This window comes from Strix uralensis, chromosome 20 (genome assembly GCF_047716275.1).
Source record: "Strix uralensis isolate ZFMK-TIS-50842 chromosome 20, bStrUra1, whole genome shotgun sequence".
NCBI classification, from domain to species: Eukaryota; Metazoa; Chordata; class Aves; order Strigiformes; family Strigidae; genus Strix; species Strix uralensis.
In genome coordinates, this window is record NC_133991.1 from 13,538,497 (window position 1) to 13,554,332 (window position 15,836).

The following is a 15,836-nucleotide window of genomic DNA, read 5'->3' on the forward strand; positions in this document are numbered from 1 at the left end:
CCCACTTTATCCTTTGCCTTCAGAACTAACAAGAGAAACCTGAAATTTTCCTCATGTTTCAAGGGCACACGCGGTTGCATCTAAACAACCGGTGGGTGAGAGATGGGAGACGGGCACGGAGGGAGGAGGAGCCACCGCGAGTGCCAGCAACGGGCGAGAGGGGACTGGCACAGCTCTGCTCCGGCCCTGCCTGTGAAGCTCCTGACCTCCAGCTACGGGACCGAGTGGAAGAAGCAGCGGTACATGGGACGAGCTAAAAGACAATGAGAGGGATGGAGGAAAACATGAGGGACCCAGCCCAGGCCCTCCCGGGCTTGGCTGGCAGGCAGCTTTCACCAGGACTTTTTCAGAGAGGAAGGTGTTTACTCCAGAAGGGCAAAGGATGAAAGAGCCATTACCACAAACACCCAAACAAGTTAAATTACACAGAGGAACCTGCCAAAGATTGTACTTTCTGCTGCAGCCTGACCCACTTGAGTGTTTATTTTTAGTCTACCTTGGTACAGAAACAAAGCTCATGAGATGTCTCCAAGCACCCATGCATCTCCCGCGCGTATCCCTGTGAGTTCACTCCTCCTGGGCTGATTTCAGCCAAGGGGTTGGGATGACAAAGGTGCAAAGTTCCTGCAAGCTTCATGACAGCAAGTTACAGGATAGTTCAGAAATCCTTTATTAATATCCCCGAGGAACAGGCTCAGCTCTTTTTAAACATCAAAGACACATCAGCTCAGCCTTGAGACAATTCTGTAGGAAACCAGGTTTCACTGGTGCTACGGCTATGAAACTACCTGTTAAACTGCTGTAACAAGATAAAATATGCTGGAAACACAAAGGGGAAAACCCTGCGTCTTCTGCTCAAAAACCACCTTGATTTCCGCTTCCAACTAGGTGAAGGATTACACGTCTGGCAGGTGCACATCTCTACAGCTCTCACCGCTTGAGGATGGAGGAACACTCACTGCTTTCACACAAACCCTTGCTTTTCGTAAACAAAACTGTTGAGAATTTCACCCCCACTTGACGGCTCCAGTTTTTCGCAGTAGTTCACAATCTGAGCTCCCCGACAGAGCACATGCCACTCCGGAACTCCAAGGTGGGTGCTATACACATACACACACCAGTTTGGCGTGACGAAGCCAGCGCCGTCCCAGGGCTGTGCACACAGAATCGCGCTCGGTGCTGTGACCTGGCTGCGGTGGCAGCCGAGGGGGGGGAAGGACCAGCCCCCCGAGAGGCATCCCCGGCTCTGATCCGCTTGGCGGGATGAAGCTCCGTGGTACGTGCCCTGTCCTCTCAGCACAGCAGTAATGTCGGTGGCTGCTTTGATGTTAGCAGCATGAGACATCACAGCAGTGCTGAGATGCTTATTATCCCCTTGGGTTCTTTTCTTTTATTCGTCATGGATTTCAGCCTGTTGTATAATATACATTTTTCAAGTTAAGCATCAAAACAATGAATACAAATGAGCAAGGAAGTGTTTGCTTGCTGAAGGAGGAGAATTACTAAGAGCAACATTGCGCAGTATTATAATGCATTTCCACTACTACACCATTTGTATTAATGTATTAGAGACATCTACAAAGACAAATTGCAGCTTAGTTCAGAGGGAAGAACACTCAAACGTCTGTAAAACACTGCAGGCTGCTATCAGAGACGGTCTCCCTGTATCACCGTTTGGATTTCCAGATCTCTCCTGGTGTAAAGGACACAGCTCTCCTGCTCCCTCGCAGGGAAGGGGACGGCCAGTCCCCGGCTGGGACAGAGCGCGGGTCAGCCAGCCGTGCTTACTGGGTGACACCGACACCCCCGGGCACGGCTCAGGGCATCTGCTTATCCAAGTGAAGACTTCATTACTTGAAGTATACCATATGCATTCCTATAAACTGCTCTGGATACCTTCGGTATAACAGAAACCATCACTTTCGCTTTGATTCCACTTGCACAAGTGACAAAAATGCCTGGAACAAAAGTATGGATAAAACCCCACAGCAGCAAATTTGCTGGAATAAAGGCTGAAGGAAAGACTGAATTCAATATCCAGCCACACACTGTGTTTTATATGTATACATCACACCAAAAAGAATAAACCAAGGTTATATCACCCAATATGATTTACTTCTGCTGGTCTTACAGTACTTAGTTATTTTTCTAAACCAGATGATGATCAAGGTAAGAGTCTTTTGGAACTTTTGAGGGCACATGTAGAATTGGCAGGTTTGAGTGCAGATTCACACAGTCAAAGGAAACAAACATTTAGAGTTAGAAAAATTAAAAAAAAAGCAACAATAATCATTTAGTGAAAAGCTTAGTTTCTACAGCCTTCCCTACCATAGAGGCTTTTCCATGTACATCAATATAGCTTTGCCACAGCAAAGCAGCCTTGCAGAAAGTTATTTGCAGTAAGACAGCTAGAAATAGAATAGCAGCAAATGCAAAATGTGTGAAAAGGTCTCTTTTCAAAGCTAATGAATAGGGCATAGCTTCTCCCTTTCCCTTCAAGGGCCTTGCTTATGAGCTGAAGAAAAGCCAAGACTATTTTAAGGCTTGTTTTTTAAACTTGGCATAAGTGGAAAAATTAATTCAGTCTGCTCTAAGAAAGGAAAAGGTGTACCACCAATAGGCATTGAGTAACACTAACTTGTCTAAGGCTATTAGGGTGAAAAAGGCCCCCCCAGCTCTGCAAGGGCCAGGGATGCAGATCAGCTCCATCACAGGAGTATCAATGCTCTGGGCACCGCCAGAAGCACCAAAAGCTGCTGCAGGGATCCCTTCTCCCAGGCAGGGGCCTGAACCCAGACCCAGGCACACCGCAGAGCGCCCCCTGCTCCGACACCCCCGCCCCAGCCCAACACCACCTGAGCATCCAGGCCTGAGACGGCTCTTGACCGCTTCAGGCTCCCGACTTGGCTCTAAACCACGGACCTGCCGGTGGCGGGAGGCTGCGACAGGCGCTTGCCGCTCTGGATGCTGGCCACCAGGCTCTCAGACCCGCAGAGAATGCTTTGGTTGTCGGAACAGAAAAGGCACCACAGCCAAACCCTGCAGCAACACTGAACCCAGAGAGCTGGCCCGGGGAAAAACCCGTGTCCATGGACTGTGCAGGGCCAGCACTAAGAAACCAGCTAGAAATTCAATAGCCCTGAGAAATTCAGCCCCACATCCCCACCCATAATCAGGCTTTGCAGTGGGCTGCAAGCTCCTGGTAAGAGAATACAGAGCACTGGCCCTTGCCAACAGTTGTTCTCTTTGAAGCTGCACAGGTGCCAACAATTCAGGAAGAAACCAGCATTACTGCACTTTGGTTCCCTAAATGCTCATTCTAACACAAACTGTGAACGCGACCTGGGATGGAAGCCCTCAGGAGAAGGGAATGCAGTAATTAGTTTGCACTGGCATTGCTAATGAACTCTGAAACCAAGAAATAGCCAGGAAAAGTTGGACTTGTATTGCTTTAGGTTTGAGGACACAACTCTTAACAGTAAGAACAGACTGGAGACAACAACTGAGAAAATAAGGGAAGGGGAAAAGCACTTCATATTATTTTGAGATCTTTTCTTCAGAAATCAGTAACACAGTGGGAATGTAACACTTCAGTCTGTGGAGCCTCAGCTGGGATCTCTAACTAGAAGCAAAATAACACCCAAAGATCTGTGCTGCCACGGAAAGCCAACACAAAGCACAGCTCCTGCTCCCAGGAACCATCTCTGCTGCTGCAGGCGTGGAGAAACCCGTAAGGAGCTGGAAAGCGTCACCCTCTCACAGCACCAGTCCCCTGACTGGCTCAGGAGGTCAACAAAACTCAAGGAGTCCTTAAAAATCATGTAATAACACAAACACATTGACTTACCTCAGAAGCAAAGGCAAAGCGTTGGAAGAGTCTCTGAATTTTTTGTTATTCCTTTTCAAAGCCAGAGCCTGGCCAGGCTGCCCCTGCTCTGCTGGCAGCCAGAGGAGGCAGACAGGGAGAGCTGGAGACATAAATACCCCGCTGCTCCCAGCTGCAGGCGTTTGCACTGGGAGTTTTTCACTTCTCACCATTTTCTTCCCACTTTGATCAGTTCTATTTTGGCAGGCTGCTGGCTGCTTAATTAATTTAAACAGAGTTTAAATTTTCTGGCACTTGGCTAATGTGGGGCCCAGACTCCAGCCCTCCCGAGGCTGCTGTGCTGGTTTCAACTCTTCCCTCTTTCTGACCTTCCACCCCCACCCCTCATTAGTGCAATTAGTACTGCAATGAAGTGCTGCACCGCAGCTGTGGGGGCAGCCCTGGCCAGGCACCGGCAGCAAGTGCTGCACCTGCAATAAGCTTTGGGTCCTCAGGTTTCAGCTGATTTCTGGCCATTTCTTCTATTTTTCTTTTTGCTCTTTCACTAGACCCTGATATTTCTAGTCCCAGCCTCACCCAAGAACCTGAGACATGAAAATACAATTATTTCTGAAAGCACAGCCCCAGCCAGGCCTCCTTCGATCCTCTGACAAGTCTCGGTGTTGCAGAGGACTTTTTCTTTCTAAGCCGTCCCGCTGACCAGGCGTGTCTCCACGTGCAGTGTCGAGTGGGCAGAGCTGCCAGAGGACGGAGGCCACGTCCTGCGGGCAGGCTGCCCTAGCAGGGAGCGGGGATGGGACGAGTATTTCTGTTCAAACGGGGGGAAAAAAAGGATAAATCCGTGCAGCTGCGTTTACTGCGGTTGGGACGTGCAGCTTGGCGAGGGATGCTTGGGGACGTGAGGGTTCAGCGGGTCAGCGGGCGCAGAGGAATCAGCTGGGGAGCCGCGGCGGCTACGCGGCAAGGCACCCCCAGACGTGCATTATTATTTTGCACTGAGAAGGTGGGGAGAACTTGCCTGGAGAGCAAAGTCACTTTTCAAGAAATAGCTCCTAAAAAATTAACAGAGGGAAGGAAGAAGATGGAGATGGCAGCCCAGACATCAAGGCCCAGAGTTTCAAGGATGGTTTCCTTCCTCGGGAATGCGTTCTGTGGAGCATGGGTTTTGAAGGAGCAGAGAGCAGAAATTAAACCTGCCCGTGGTGACTGTAACCTCTATAAATTAGAGAGTTCTCCGCAGTCCCTGTGTGAGAGAAATGTAGGGTCACATTGTGTGTTACAAGATGCCAGGGGATCTTTCTTAAGGTAAGTGGAAAACACATGAACCGCCACAACATCAATACTGAGTTACTCAAAGCTTGTGCTGTTCATCAGTTATTCAGTGACTGACCAGCCGTGGTCATCACGTTCTCAAGATCTGTTTTCCTTTATGTGCACACGTAACTCCTATTACCATTAATTTGGATGGCCTGTCCATACCACCATGAAGATGTTGTGTGCCTCAGGAGGGACTGCACGCTGGGAGAGGGTGAGCTTCCAACAGCTGAGCTTCAAAACAGCCACTTGCACCCAGACACACACACGCAGCAGAAGAGTCACCTACGAGGAACTGAAAAATTCACTGAGTGCGATGTCTTCAGCAATCACATGGAAAAGAGGAAAGAAAGATAAATTCATTTTTCAGTTCAGACTTTTCAGTTGCAAGAAAACCAAAACCAAAAAACTCCCCCAAGAACAAACTTGAAAAAAAGGTTTAAAAATGCTGAAAAAAACTGTTCAGCCTTTGGTGGATCATTCTGGGCTGCATGTGAGGAGCAAACAGCTTCACACAACCCCCATCCCCTGCCCAAGCCCAAGGATGACCTCCAGTCTCCTCCCTATTAACTTCTACCCAGTTTGACTTCCATGAACTTTGACTAATCAACAAAAATGTATTTCTATTTGCTGCTGAGCGTAACCTTTTATCTTCTCAAGATCCGCTTGCACCTATTTATTTCATGGTAATTACAGAGTCATTGTTTGTTCACTTCACCTGAAATTGCTTCTCCCAGAAGGAACTGCTCTGCAAGCCCCTCCACGCAGGGCTCAGGTATTCCTTGCACTCCATGTCTGCACAGAGGGGGCTGCTGGGGGGTAATTCCACAAAGCCAGCACACCACACCGAGGAACTGCAGTGCATTTATACACCTCAAACCGCACAAATACATATTTACTGTAATGACCATTGGGTAGTTTCCTGTCACTTTGTCCCTTATTGGTTATATTTAAATTAGCCTCGCTTGCTATGTAAATTAGCACACATGTTCCTCACACCCGCCCCGCTGACCAGTCCCTGCGATGGGGTCTGGGCGCCTTCACCCTTCCCTGCACCTGAAAGAGAAGCCCCGCTCTGCCAGCCCCGGCGACAGGGACTCAGTGCACGGCACAACTGCAGAAACCATACAGAAACCCACGGTTTTTGGTCAGCATTATTACTTAGACTCTTCCTGTATTATGAATGCATAAAACACACAATAAAAAGTATCCAAGTGGATATAATAAAACTGAATTTAATGACACACACCATTGAATCTAAGCACCTGTTAAATTCTCTGGCTCAACATACAACAAACAAGTCTTGCAATTTGTGAACATTTTTTAAAATCAGTTAATGATACTGTTTTCAGTCTTAGTCTGTGAAAACAATATAGCAGACCAGTATGTTGTTATAATCCCAGGGCAGGATTAATGACTGACATCACCATAAATTCTGGGTGGTGGAATGGGTTTTTTTGTTTTACTGGACTGGACTTAGTCATAATGAATAAAATATTCTATGATTTTTTTTTCTTTTACTGCATGCTATGAGATATGAACAGCAGTAATGGCTGAGAACAAACCTGCTGCTTTCTGCTTCTAGCTGCTGCTCACCCAGAGGACACTCTTCTCTACTCAAATCAACCCTTTTACCTCATGCAATTAAAGTTTTTGTTTCAGAACTGAATGTCCCACTTTCTGTATGTTCGCTTGTCCCACATGCTGCAGTGCTGATTAGTACAGCAATCATCTGAAATTGAAGTTACTCACTGCACCTTTACCCTCAGCGTCGGTTTCACTAAGTTGCAATTATCACTTCTCAGTGGCAGGATTCTCTGCTGAATCTGCTCTGAGCACACATTTCACGGGGAGATTCATCACCTCTGACTGGAGAAAGGTAAGTCAGGAAATTGGGGAAATGATACATTCAATCACTTCCAGGATTTTTTGCAGAATTACATGCTTTCTTTGTTTTCTCAATAATCCATACAATTGCATGGAGCACGGTATGCTTAGTATATAATTTTATTCATTTGTTAAAAAACTAAGCAACTTAAAATCTTCTTAATTCTGATAACTGTGGGTCTGCATTTGATAATAAGCTGTTCAGTCTTACTGGTTTCCTTTCTCTCAGAGAGAGAGAATGGATCCTTCCCACCCAAAAGGATTGTTCAAGTTGTATTTCTTAGCACACAACATTAATTTTCTCTAAGGCAACAGAAATCCTTAATTTCGCAAGGCACTCTGCTACTTCTGCACAGTACCTGATCAAAACCACTGTGCTTTAAGTTCTCCATAATGGCTGAAGGGTACATAATGCCACGTTACTACAGGGAAAATGCATGGTTATTACTGTCTTCTAAATCAGCAATGTTCATCTCATAATGGGATCCTAATGGATTGTGTTTATGGAATATGTCATTAAGTAGTCACATTGGTTTTGTGAAGGAAAACTGTAGCTACTTCTGTGCTGCATCCACTACCCATTGCACATGTTTGTGCAGTAGAGTGGAGAGGAGAGGAGAGGAGGGGAGGGGAGGGGAGGGGAGGGGAGGGGAGGGGAGGGGAGGGGAGGGGAGGGGAGGGGAGGGGAGGGAAGGGAAGGGAAGGGAAGGGAAGGGAAGGGAAGGGAAGGGAAGGGAAGGGAAGGGAAGGGAAGGGAAGGGAAGGGAAGGGAAGGGAAGGGAAGGGAAGGGAAGGGAAGGGAAGGGAAGGGAAGGGAAGGGAAGGGAAGGGAAGGGAAGGGAAGGGAAGGGAAGGGAAGGGAAGGGAAGGGAAGAGAAGAGAAGAGAAGAGAAGAGAAGAGAAGAGAAGAGAAGAGAAGAGAAGAGAAGAGAAGAGAAGAGAAGAGAAGAGAAGAGAAGAGAGAAGAGAAGGGAAGAGAAGAGGGAAGAGGTTGCCACTATCAAAAGCAATAACATGTTCCAGCTGAAATCCCAGCCCACGTAACCTCCCTCGGAGCTGCAGCACCTTCACCCTCTGCTCCACCCGTTTGCACAAACGACGATGGCTGTTCACGGGATGGCTGTAGCTGACAGAGATTTTAGGTGCTTAAAGGGGGAAAAAATACCAGGTGAGGAAACCGTCATGCCAGTTACTCCCGTCCTGTGCAACGAGAGCCTCCCCAGCTCGGGGGGCTCACCACTGGCCGTCCAGACACGGGTCCCGACTTCAGCAAACGGTTCAACACCGCGCATCGCTCTGTGGGATTCCGACAGATCCCAGCCGAGCGCTTCGGCCCGGGACGTTTGTCCTGCCCAGTGAAAGGCTGGAGATTTTCAGGAGAACAAAACTTCTCATTCCTCTCTATTGGCTTTTTCCACCCTCCTGGGGTTCGTAGGCACCCAGGGACCTCCACCCCTCCGAAACATCTCCTTAATGATGAGATTCAGAATTTATCAGCAGGGCTGGGATGGACAAACAGATCCTCAGAGAGTGGGATCACACGACTCTGCATTCCACAGCCCTGCCATGGCTCAGAAGTAAACTCATCATTTTTTGAAATGCCATTTCCAGTCGGCGCCAGTGCTCCATGTAGATGAACAGCAACAAAACATGCTGCGAAAGCAGAGGTCACCAAATGTAATGAGATATCTGGGCGAGATGAGTCAGATGAGCAATTTTCTGGACATTAAGATTATTTACAAATTCAGCCAATTTTCATTTACTTTTGAATGAACTTGTGTACACATTTTTTTTGTTGTCTACAAGCACAATCATGCCTTCTTATCTTCTCCCATCTCTCCCTAGCATATGGTATTTCCATTTTGCTAATAGGATTACATTTTACCCTGCTAGGCTGTACCAGCCACAGAATTTCGTTCCAGACTTTCACTGCTTCTCTTGCAAACTCGCTGCTATTAGCAAATGTCAGCCCTGTAGCATGAAGGCATGAAAAAAGAAAAAATAAAACAAGAAAGGGGAAAAAAAACCCAGAAAAAAGAAGGAAGCAGCATGTTAATAGCAGCTGTTGAAAGGCTGAGAGGGGCTGGTGAACCCCCGGGGCTGGAGCCTCTGGCAGCACCTTGGGGCAGCAGCCCGGAGAGTCGTGCGGAGCGGGGGACCCTCCGCCGCGCCCGTGTCTGCATCTGCTGCTCCCACTGCGGGTGAACCGGGGCGAGTGTCACCCACAGCAGCTCCGGAGGAGCGGGGAGGGGACGGGGGCACCCTGGGCTTTGTGAGAGCAGGTGTGGGGCAGCGCTGTATCCCCTGGCACCGAGCTGGGTGGGAGGGGAGTGACCAGATGAATTGTTTATTTTTCCTGGATATTTCACGTTCATTAAAAAGTAGAAAACAAGCTCTGTTATTTCTTAGGGTATCATCTATATCAGTATTTGTGCCAGTTAAAAGGGACAGGCCAAATTCAACCACCCTACAGGTAGCTGTGTCTCAGTTTTGCCTGCTGTGTGCCGGGTCTCCTGCTCAGCCGGGATTCCCCCCTCGTTTGCTGCTGCCAGGCAATGCCACCTGCAGATACCTCTACTTTACAGATGCAGACGTGCCCATCCCTTCCCTGTAAATCTTGCAAGAAGAATTAATTAGTTCAGATGATAAAGCAGCATGGGGAAGGAGAACCAAGGTTAAAACATATATTAATAAAATATCAGCAAGGAAAAATGACTAGCTGTGTCCCAGCTAAGCCATCTCCATGACCATAATATGTCCCTGTCTTTGAAAGTGGTTATTCCTCAATAGATCAGGAGGGAAAAATAATGGAGATGAAATAATGCTGCAAGCTTTCAGCTACACACGGAAGCTGAAACAACCTGGTGCTGCAAAACGAGCAAACTTGGTGGCTGACAGCACTAATTAGCCTGGAAGCTGTTCCTGAAATTTTTTTTGAGGGAGATTCCAGCCTGGTGCAATATTGCCTACAAAAATAGAGAGGGCAATTTGCAGGCAATTATTTTCCATTTATTGGTGCTGGCTAGCTCTCTTGAGCTCTGACATGTCTGTGCTTGGGGAGACCCCTCCTAGGGGAAGAGGGGGCAAGCAGAATAATTTTTCATGGGGGCTGTGTTTTCGAGACCCCCTCGCAGAGGCAGCACTACACTGACCACCCCCCGGACCTCTGCGCCCGTCTGTGTACACACACGAGACAAGAACAATCCCTCCACGGCTTTTGTTTGGATTGCTTTTGTTTCCTAAAATAAAGAGTACATTTAGAAGATGGTAACCCCTCCCCAATACAAACAAAGCAAGAATCTGCTCTGTTCCATGACTTGTACTGATTTATGTCATGCCAAGAATCTCTCACTGTACAGTCTTTTAATACCTTGGCTGTAAAATGAAAAGATGCTTTCACGCTATAACAGGAAGGTTAATGTATTATGAAGAAGAGTGTATTTGCATTTAGTGAGTGAATTTTAGAAGCTCTGCTGGATTTCTTGAAGGCTGCCTCGAGAAAGTGGGTTCCCGTGCAGAGAAAGGTTCCTCCTCACAAATAAGCGTGTTAACAGTCCTGTGAGGCTGGCTGCAGGGATCACACTGCCTGGATTTCTTCCCCCTCCAACCCCAAAGTACAGGATACTGAAAGAAGCATCACACCTAAAAAAGTCTCGTCTGGTGTCAAAATAAGGAATTACTCAGACAAACGACTCTGTGGGCAGCAGCGCCCGATCTGCCCCCAGCCCCCCCGCCAGTGCCGGGGGAACTTGGGGCATGGGGGTGACCGCGGGGACACCTCGGGACAGACCCGCACCCCCAGGACGGGAGCGGGCCCGGCCTCAGCACCCCCGGCAGCTGTGGCCACCGCTGGGCTTGGAAAGCCAACGCCTCACTGCAGGGCGGCCAGCGGCCATCCAGCCCCCAGGGCTGCGCCCCCGCCGTGCCCGGGGCAAGCACCGGATGGCACCGGCCTGGCAGCCCCCGGCAGCCCCTGGCAGCCCCGGTGCGGCGGACACGAGCGGAGGTGGCAGCCCCACTCCGGAGCACGGCGGGGAGCGGGGACACGCACACGGCTGGCACGAGGGCTGTAAATTTGCCTTCCCAGTTTACCAGTTTCTTCAATTACAAGTGCTGTAGTGTAGCCTCAATGCATTCACTTTATGCCCAACCGAATAACCGTAAATCTTTATTTTTCCTCCGCAGTGGACTCCTTTCCGGGCGCCCTCGCGGAGCCGAGCCGTGCCAGGGCCGGCGAGCCCGGCCGGGTGCTGCCGAGGGCGGGGGCTCCCCAGGGAGCCACGGGGGCTACTGGGCCTCCACCCCGGCCCTGGCAGCTCCGCCGTCCCCGTCACTCGTATTTCAACCCTTTAACCATCAACAGCTTCTGACTAACACTCGACAGCCAGGGGTTAAGATTTCCACAGTCATCTATGCTCCCATTCTTATCTTTTGATATCTGGAAGTAGAGAATTTCAGCGAAAAAGGGCTTTACACTAAAATGACCATAAATCTCAATGTGTTTACAACAGAAGACTGACCAGAAGAGTTTATTAAATCTCTAAAGGATTTGATGTATATCAAACTGTTACATAAAGTCAATACTTTGGAAAGAACTAGACAATAAATACTCTACAAGAGGCAATATTTCTATCACAGAGAAAGCAATCACATAAAGATTAGGAGACCAATTTCAATACTGAATGTCAGTCTGCTGTAAGAAGACATTTATTGTTTTTCTGAGTTATCACAGAGGAGCAAGATAAGCTATAACAATATTCTGAGCCAAGCTAATCATGCTATCAAAGTTAGAAATACTCTTTCACCTTTTAAAAATCACTTTTCCGCTTCGCAAATAAAAAGAACAACCTCTTGCAGGTGCAAGGGAGGGAGGGAAGGAGATTTATGAAGGCAGGTGGTGGGAGAAGTCTAGAACAGCCGGCCCTCGCCTAGGAACAGAGTTAAAGGTGCTTTGGGGCTGGGCCGGTCTGTGGGTGCACGGAGCCAGGTCGGGGGGTGCTGGAGGGGGGACCCCACCCGGGGGGGCACTGGTTCTGCCCCAGCTGCTCACACTGGTTCAACAAACCAAAGCTTTGCTTGGTTACAAAGCCGGGCTCAGCGGAGGGTTTGGGAATTCATTTTTCTGACAGATCGCTGAAGAGCTGTGACAAAAATATCAATATTCTCCATGGAAAAATGCTTCTTGCTTTATTTCTTCCCCTATAAACAGAATTTTCTTTTAATAGCTCAAATTCAAAAAAAGAGAAAATCTTAACCAGTTCAATTTGAAACAGAAGCCAAAGAATGGATGTTGCTGGGGGATGAGAGCTCTCTTTCAAGCATCGACCAACTGGTATTTGAAGGGCAACTGCCTTTTTCATTCTCATTCCCTATTTTCCCACTGCAAGGTGCTGCCTCTCACATCACTCTCCTCCTCGCCATGGGTGCTGGCCCTGCCCAGGACCCAAACTGCCCCACTCTGCCCCCCTGGGACCCACACAGCCGGATTCCGGGTGTGATACTGAGCGGCTCCATCTCCTCGAGCATCTCCTCCAGCTACAGGTGGCCGTAGGGGGCTCTGATAAAGAGCCAGATGCACAGAAAATAATCAGCATTTGCAGTGTAACCATTACGCTGCCAAAACTGCATCGCTGTGTCGTGGCGCTCGCACTCGTGTCACTGATCGTGCTGGGAGGGAGAGTTTTGAGAGTTTGGTTTTGTTTGTCTGAAGCAAAATTGCAAATTTGAAGAACAACATGGGAGCTTAAAAATTTGTTTTCTCATTTTGCACACCATACGTGTCACCCACTGACATTCCAGTAGTCAGCAAAGAGTACGGCAAGCAGTTTGTGTTCTGCGTGCAGGCGGAAGATAAAGCCCTTTACAGGAAAGATTAGATGACAGTCTAAGTGAACATGGCTATTAATAACGAAGCCCAGTCCAGAAGGGAATCATAAATTACACTTATCATCTTTAACTTGTATTCCTGGAAAGATGAATCTAGCAGCTTGTCGTGCATAGAGGAGAAAGGAAATGACATGAAACAGTTGCTCATTATTATCAAGAACTGAAACACAATGAAATTAACTTAATTATGAGCAATTTTAACATTGCTGTACCAGATGCATCAATGCTGTAACAGCGCACACCAGTGAGTGGGAGAGACGTGTGGTCCCAAACCTGGTTTTCAATCTAAAGTAAACTCTTTTTCTTTCATAGGATCTAAACAGAGGTGCTCCAAGGCCAACATTCTGGAGGAAAAGCGATGTGCATGGTCGCTAGCAACTCCTCAATACAGACAAAAGATGATCAGACGAGTCAATTCTAAAATAAAAAGCTGTTTTGTGCACAAGGCAATGAGCTGTGCTCTTCCCGTTTGCCGCAGACCTTCCCTGGGTGCCCTTCCACCGGCTCGCTCCAAGGAATGAATTTTCCACGGCAAGAGCTCCAAGAGGATGCTCTGGGGGGCGGAGAGATGAGCCCGGTGCCTCCTGCTGGGGAGGACGGGAGCGAGGCAAAGGGGCCCGAGTCACGGGAGCAGCCGGTCTGTCGGACACAGGCCATGGTGGGAGGCTCTGCCTGGGGAGGGAAAGGAGAGTGGTGGGGGACGCTCCCATCCCCCGAGCCGGGCACAGAGCGGGGGGCCGATGTGTTCATCTGCTGCCAACCGCAGCAGCTGTGGCGGGAAGCAAGGACAGGACCCGCAGAGGATGAGTACGGGAGCAGGGGGAGCTTCAGAAAGCACGGAGGGCAGTTACGCAGCAAAAATCTAAGTCTCCTTGGCTGAAACTCCCCACTTGTGTAGATTAATCGAACAGGGGACATCAAGTCCAAGTCAGCACATGAAATACATCCCAAAATATTTTGTAAATCCTTTTTTTGACGTTGAGATGGACTGTAAGACAGGATGACACCAGAGCGTGATCTACAGCAACACTGTCTGCCTGATGGATCGGCAGGTTGTGTGACATCCTGTGACAAATTATCTCCATCTTCTGGCTGCAGATTAATTTTCTAGGCCATTTAATAAATTATAGGAAAAGAAGTTATTTGAGGGGCAAACAGCAGAATGGAGTTCCAGTGACATGATACCTCTCCCTGACACTCCTTTGGTGGAATTAATGAGAGCAGATGGCTCCTTCTCTGCCTCTTTTTGCCAGGTGATCGTAATTCCATGAAGACAACAGTTACATTTTGTCTTGTTTTGTGGAGGAAAACTGAGTTTGATGCAGAAGAATCAAACCTCCTGAGGCAGGATGTGACCATGGCATGAACTCCTCTTTAAGGACACAGAATACTGACTAATTCCCACCAGAACGATCCTAACAAGACATCATTATACCAGCACTATATTTAGATGTGAGCGCCAAGTTAGCCACAGGGCTCCCCGGCTCTGGGCAGACGTAGCTTTCCAGTTACTGGAGGGTGGGCAGAAGGACGGTCGCTGGGTCGAAGCACCGAGTGCTTTGCCACTCACATCCCCTGGGGCCCTGCAGAGGTGCCTACCACAGCTCTAGGCCCAGCTTTTGCAGTTTTTGGGAACTTAGACTCCCAGGAAGATGTCTAAATAGGATTTAGAGATGTTTGGGTAAGGGACTTGCATCTCTCCAACAACCCTGAGAGAAGGGCAGAACTGCTTGGTGTTAGGTGAAAAATCTCCGCATTTTCAGTTTGCGCCCAGCCCGTTTCCCCGCTGCGAGATGGGGATGTTCACATCAGAGGCACGTCTGGGAGATCAATTCATCTGTGGCCTTTGCACACCCAGTCAGCTGACAGGAGGATCATACAAACGGTTGATGGACGTATCCGACCGCCTAGAAGAGCCTGGCTCGGGCCTGATCTGTCTCCTGTTGTCTTTACACACTCCTGCTTTCTCCTGTCCACCCCTGCGCTTCAGCTCTTGTTTATTCTTAGAACAAAAGAATTTAAGGACAAAAAATTTAAGCCTTTAAAGGAAAAAAAGCAAAAATTACCTCTGCTTTTGAGCAGGACAGTGGTGGCTCCCATGCAGCTACCACAAGGAAGGGAAAAAAAGACTTTTTAAAATTAACTCTAAGCCTACAAGAGTGGCATATTAATAAAAGCAACTGGCATGAATAAGCTAAAATTCATTATCATGCTTTTCATAGACTGACTACAGAAGCATTATTATTATCGAATCCTTCTGAAAATCAAGTAATACCTTCCCCTTCTTTCCTTTTCTTTTGCGTAGCGTATCCTGGATTACTTTATACATTAATCAGAAAACAATTCAGCCCCTCACGGTTTGACGTGAAGAACTGAGGCTGTTCCACACAGCACATGGAACACACCACGGCCAACAGGCGTCTCTGAACCTTCTCGGGGGCATTTCTGAAGGGCTTCGGAGCAGTTAATGCCTTTGCCAGCAGAGACAGGGGCAGTGCAGGGGCAGACAACGCCCGGGGAGGGCAGCGACACCACACAGATGGGCAGCTGCCTCGAGAAGCCTCAGCTGCTGCAGACTCAAGTCAAGGGGATGTGGCGGCACGCGGTGCGCCGGGCGAGCGGGGACTCCTGCGCACCGCGTGCCGGCCAGGGCGCTGCACCGCACTAACCTCGCCGCAAACAAAGCGAGAAAATCGTGAGGATGCTTCCAGGTTGGCTGCAATTTTCTTAACAACTGAGGGTATACCTTAAAAAAAAATAAAAAAAAAATTACTTTATGGCTGTGAAACCTGGTTCTGGTTGTTGCCTTTGGCTCTCCATTCGAGGCTAGTTCGTCAAAGGGTTTTTTTGGTTTGTTTGTTCTTTTAAATGGGTTCTTCACCCAAAGGGAGAGCCGAGCTCCAGAACCCATTCAGAAAGGTTA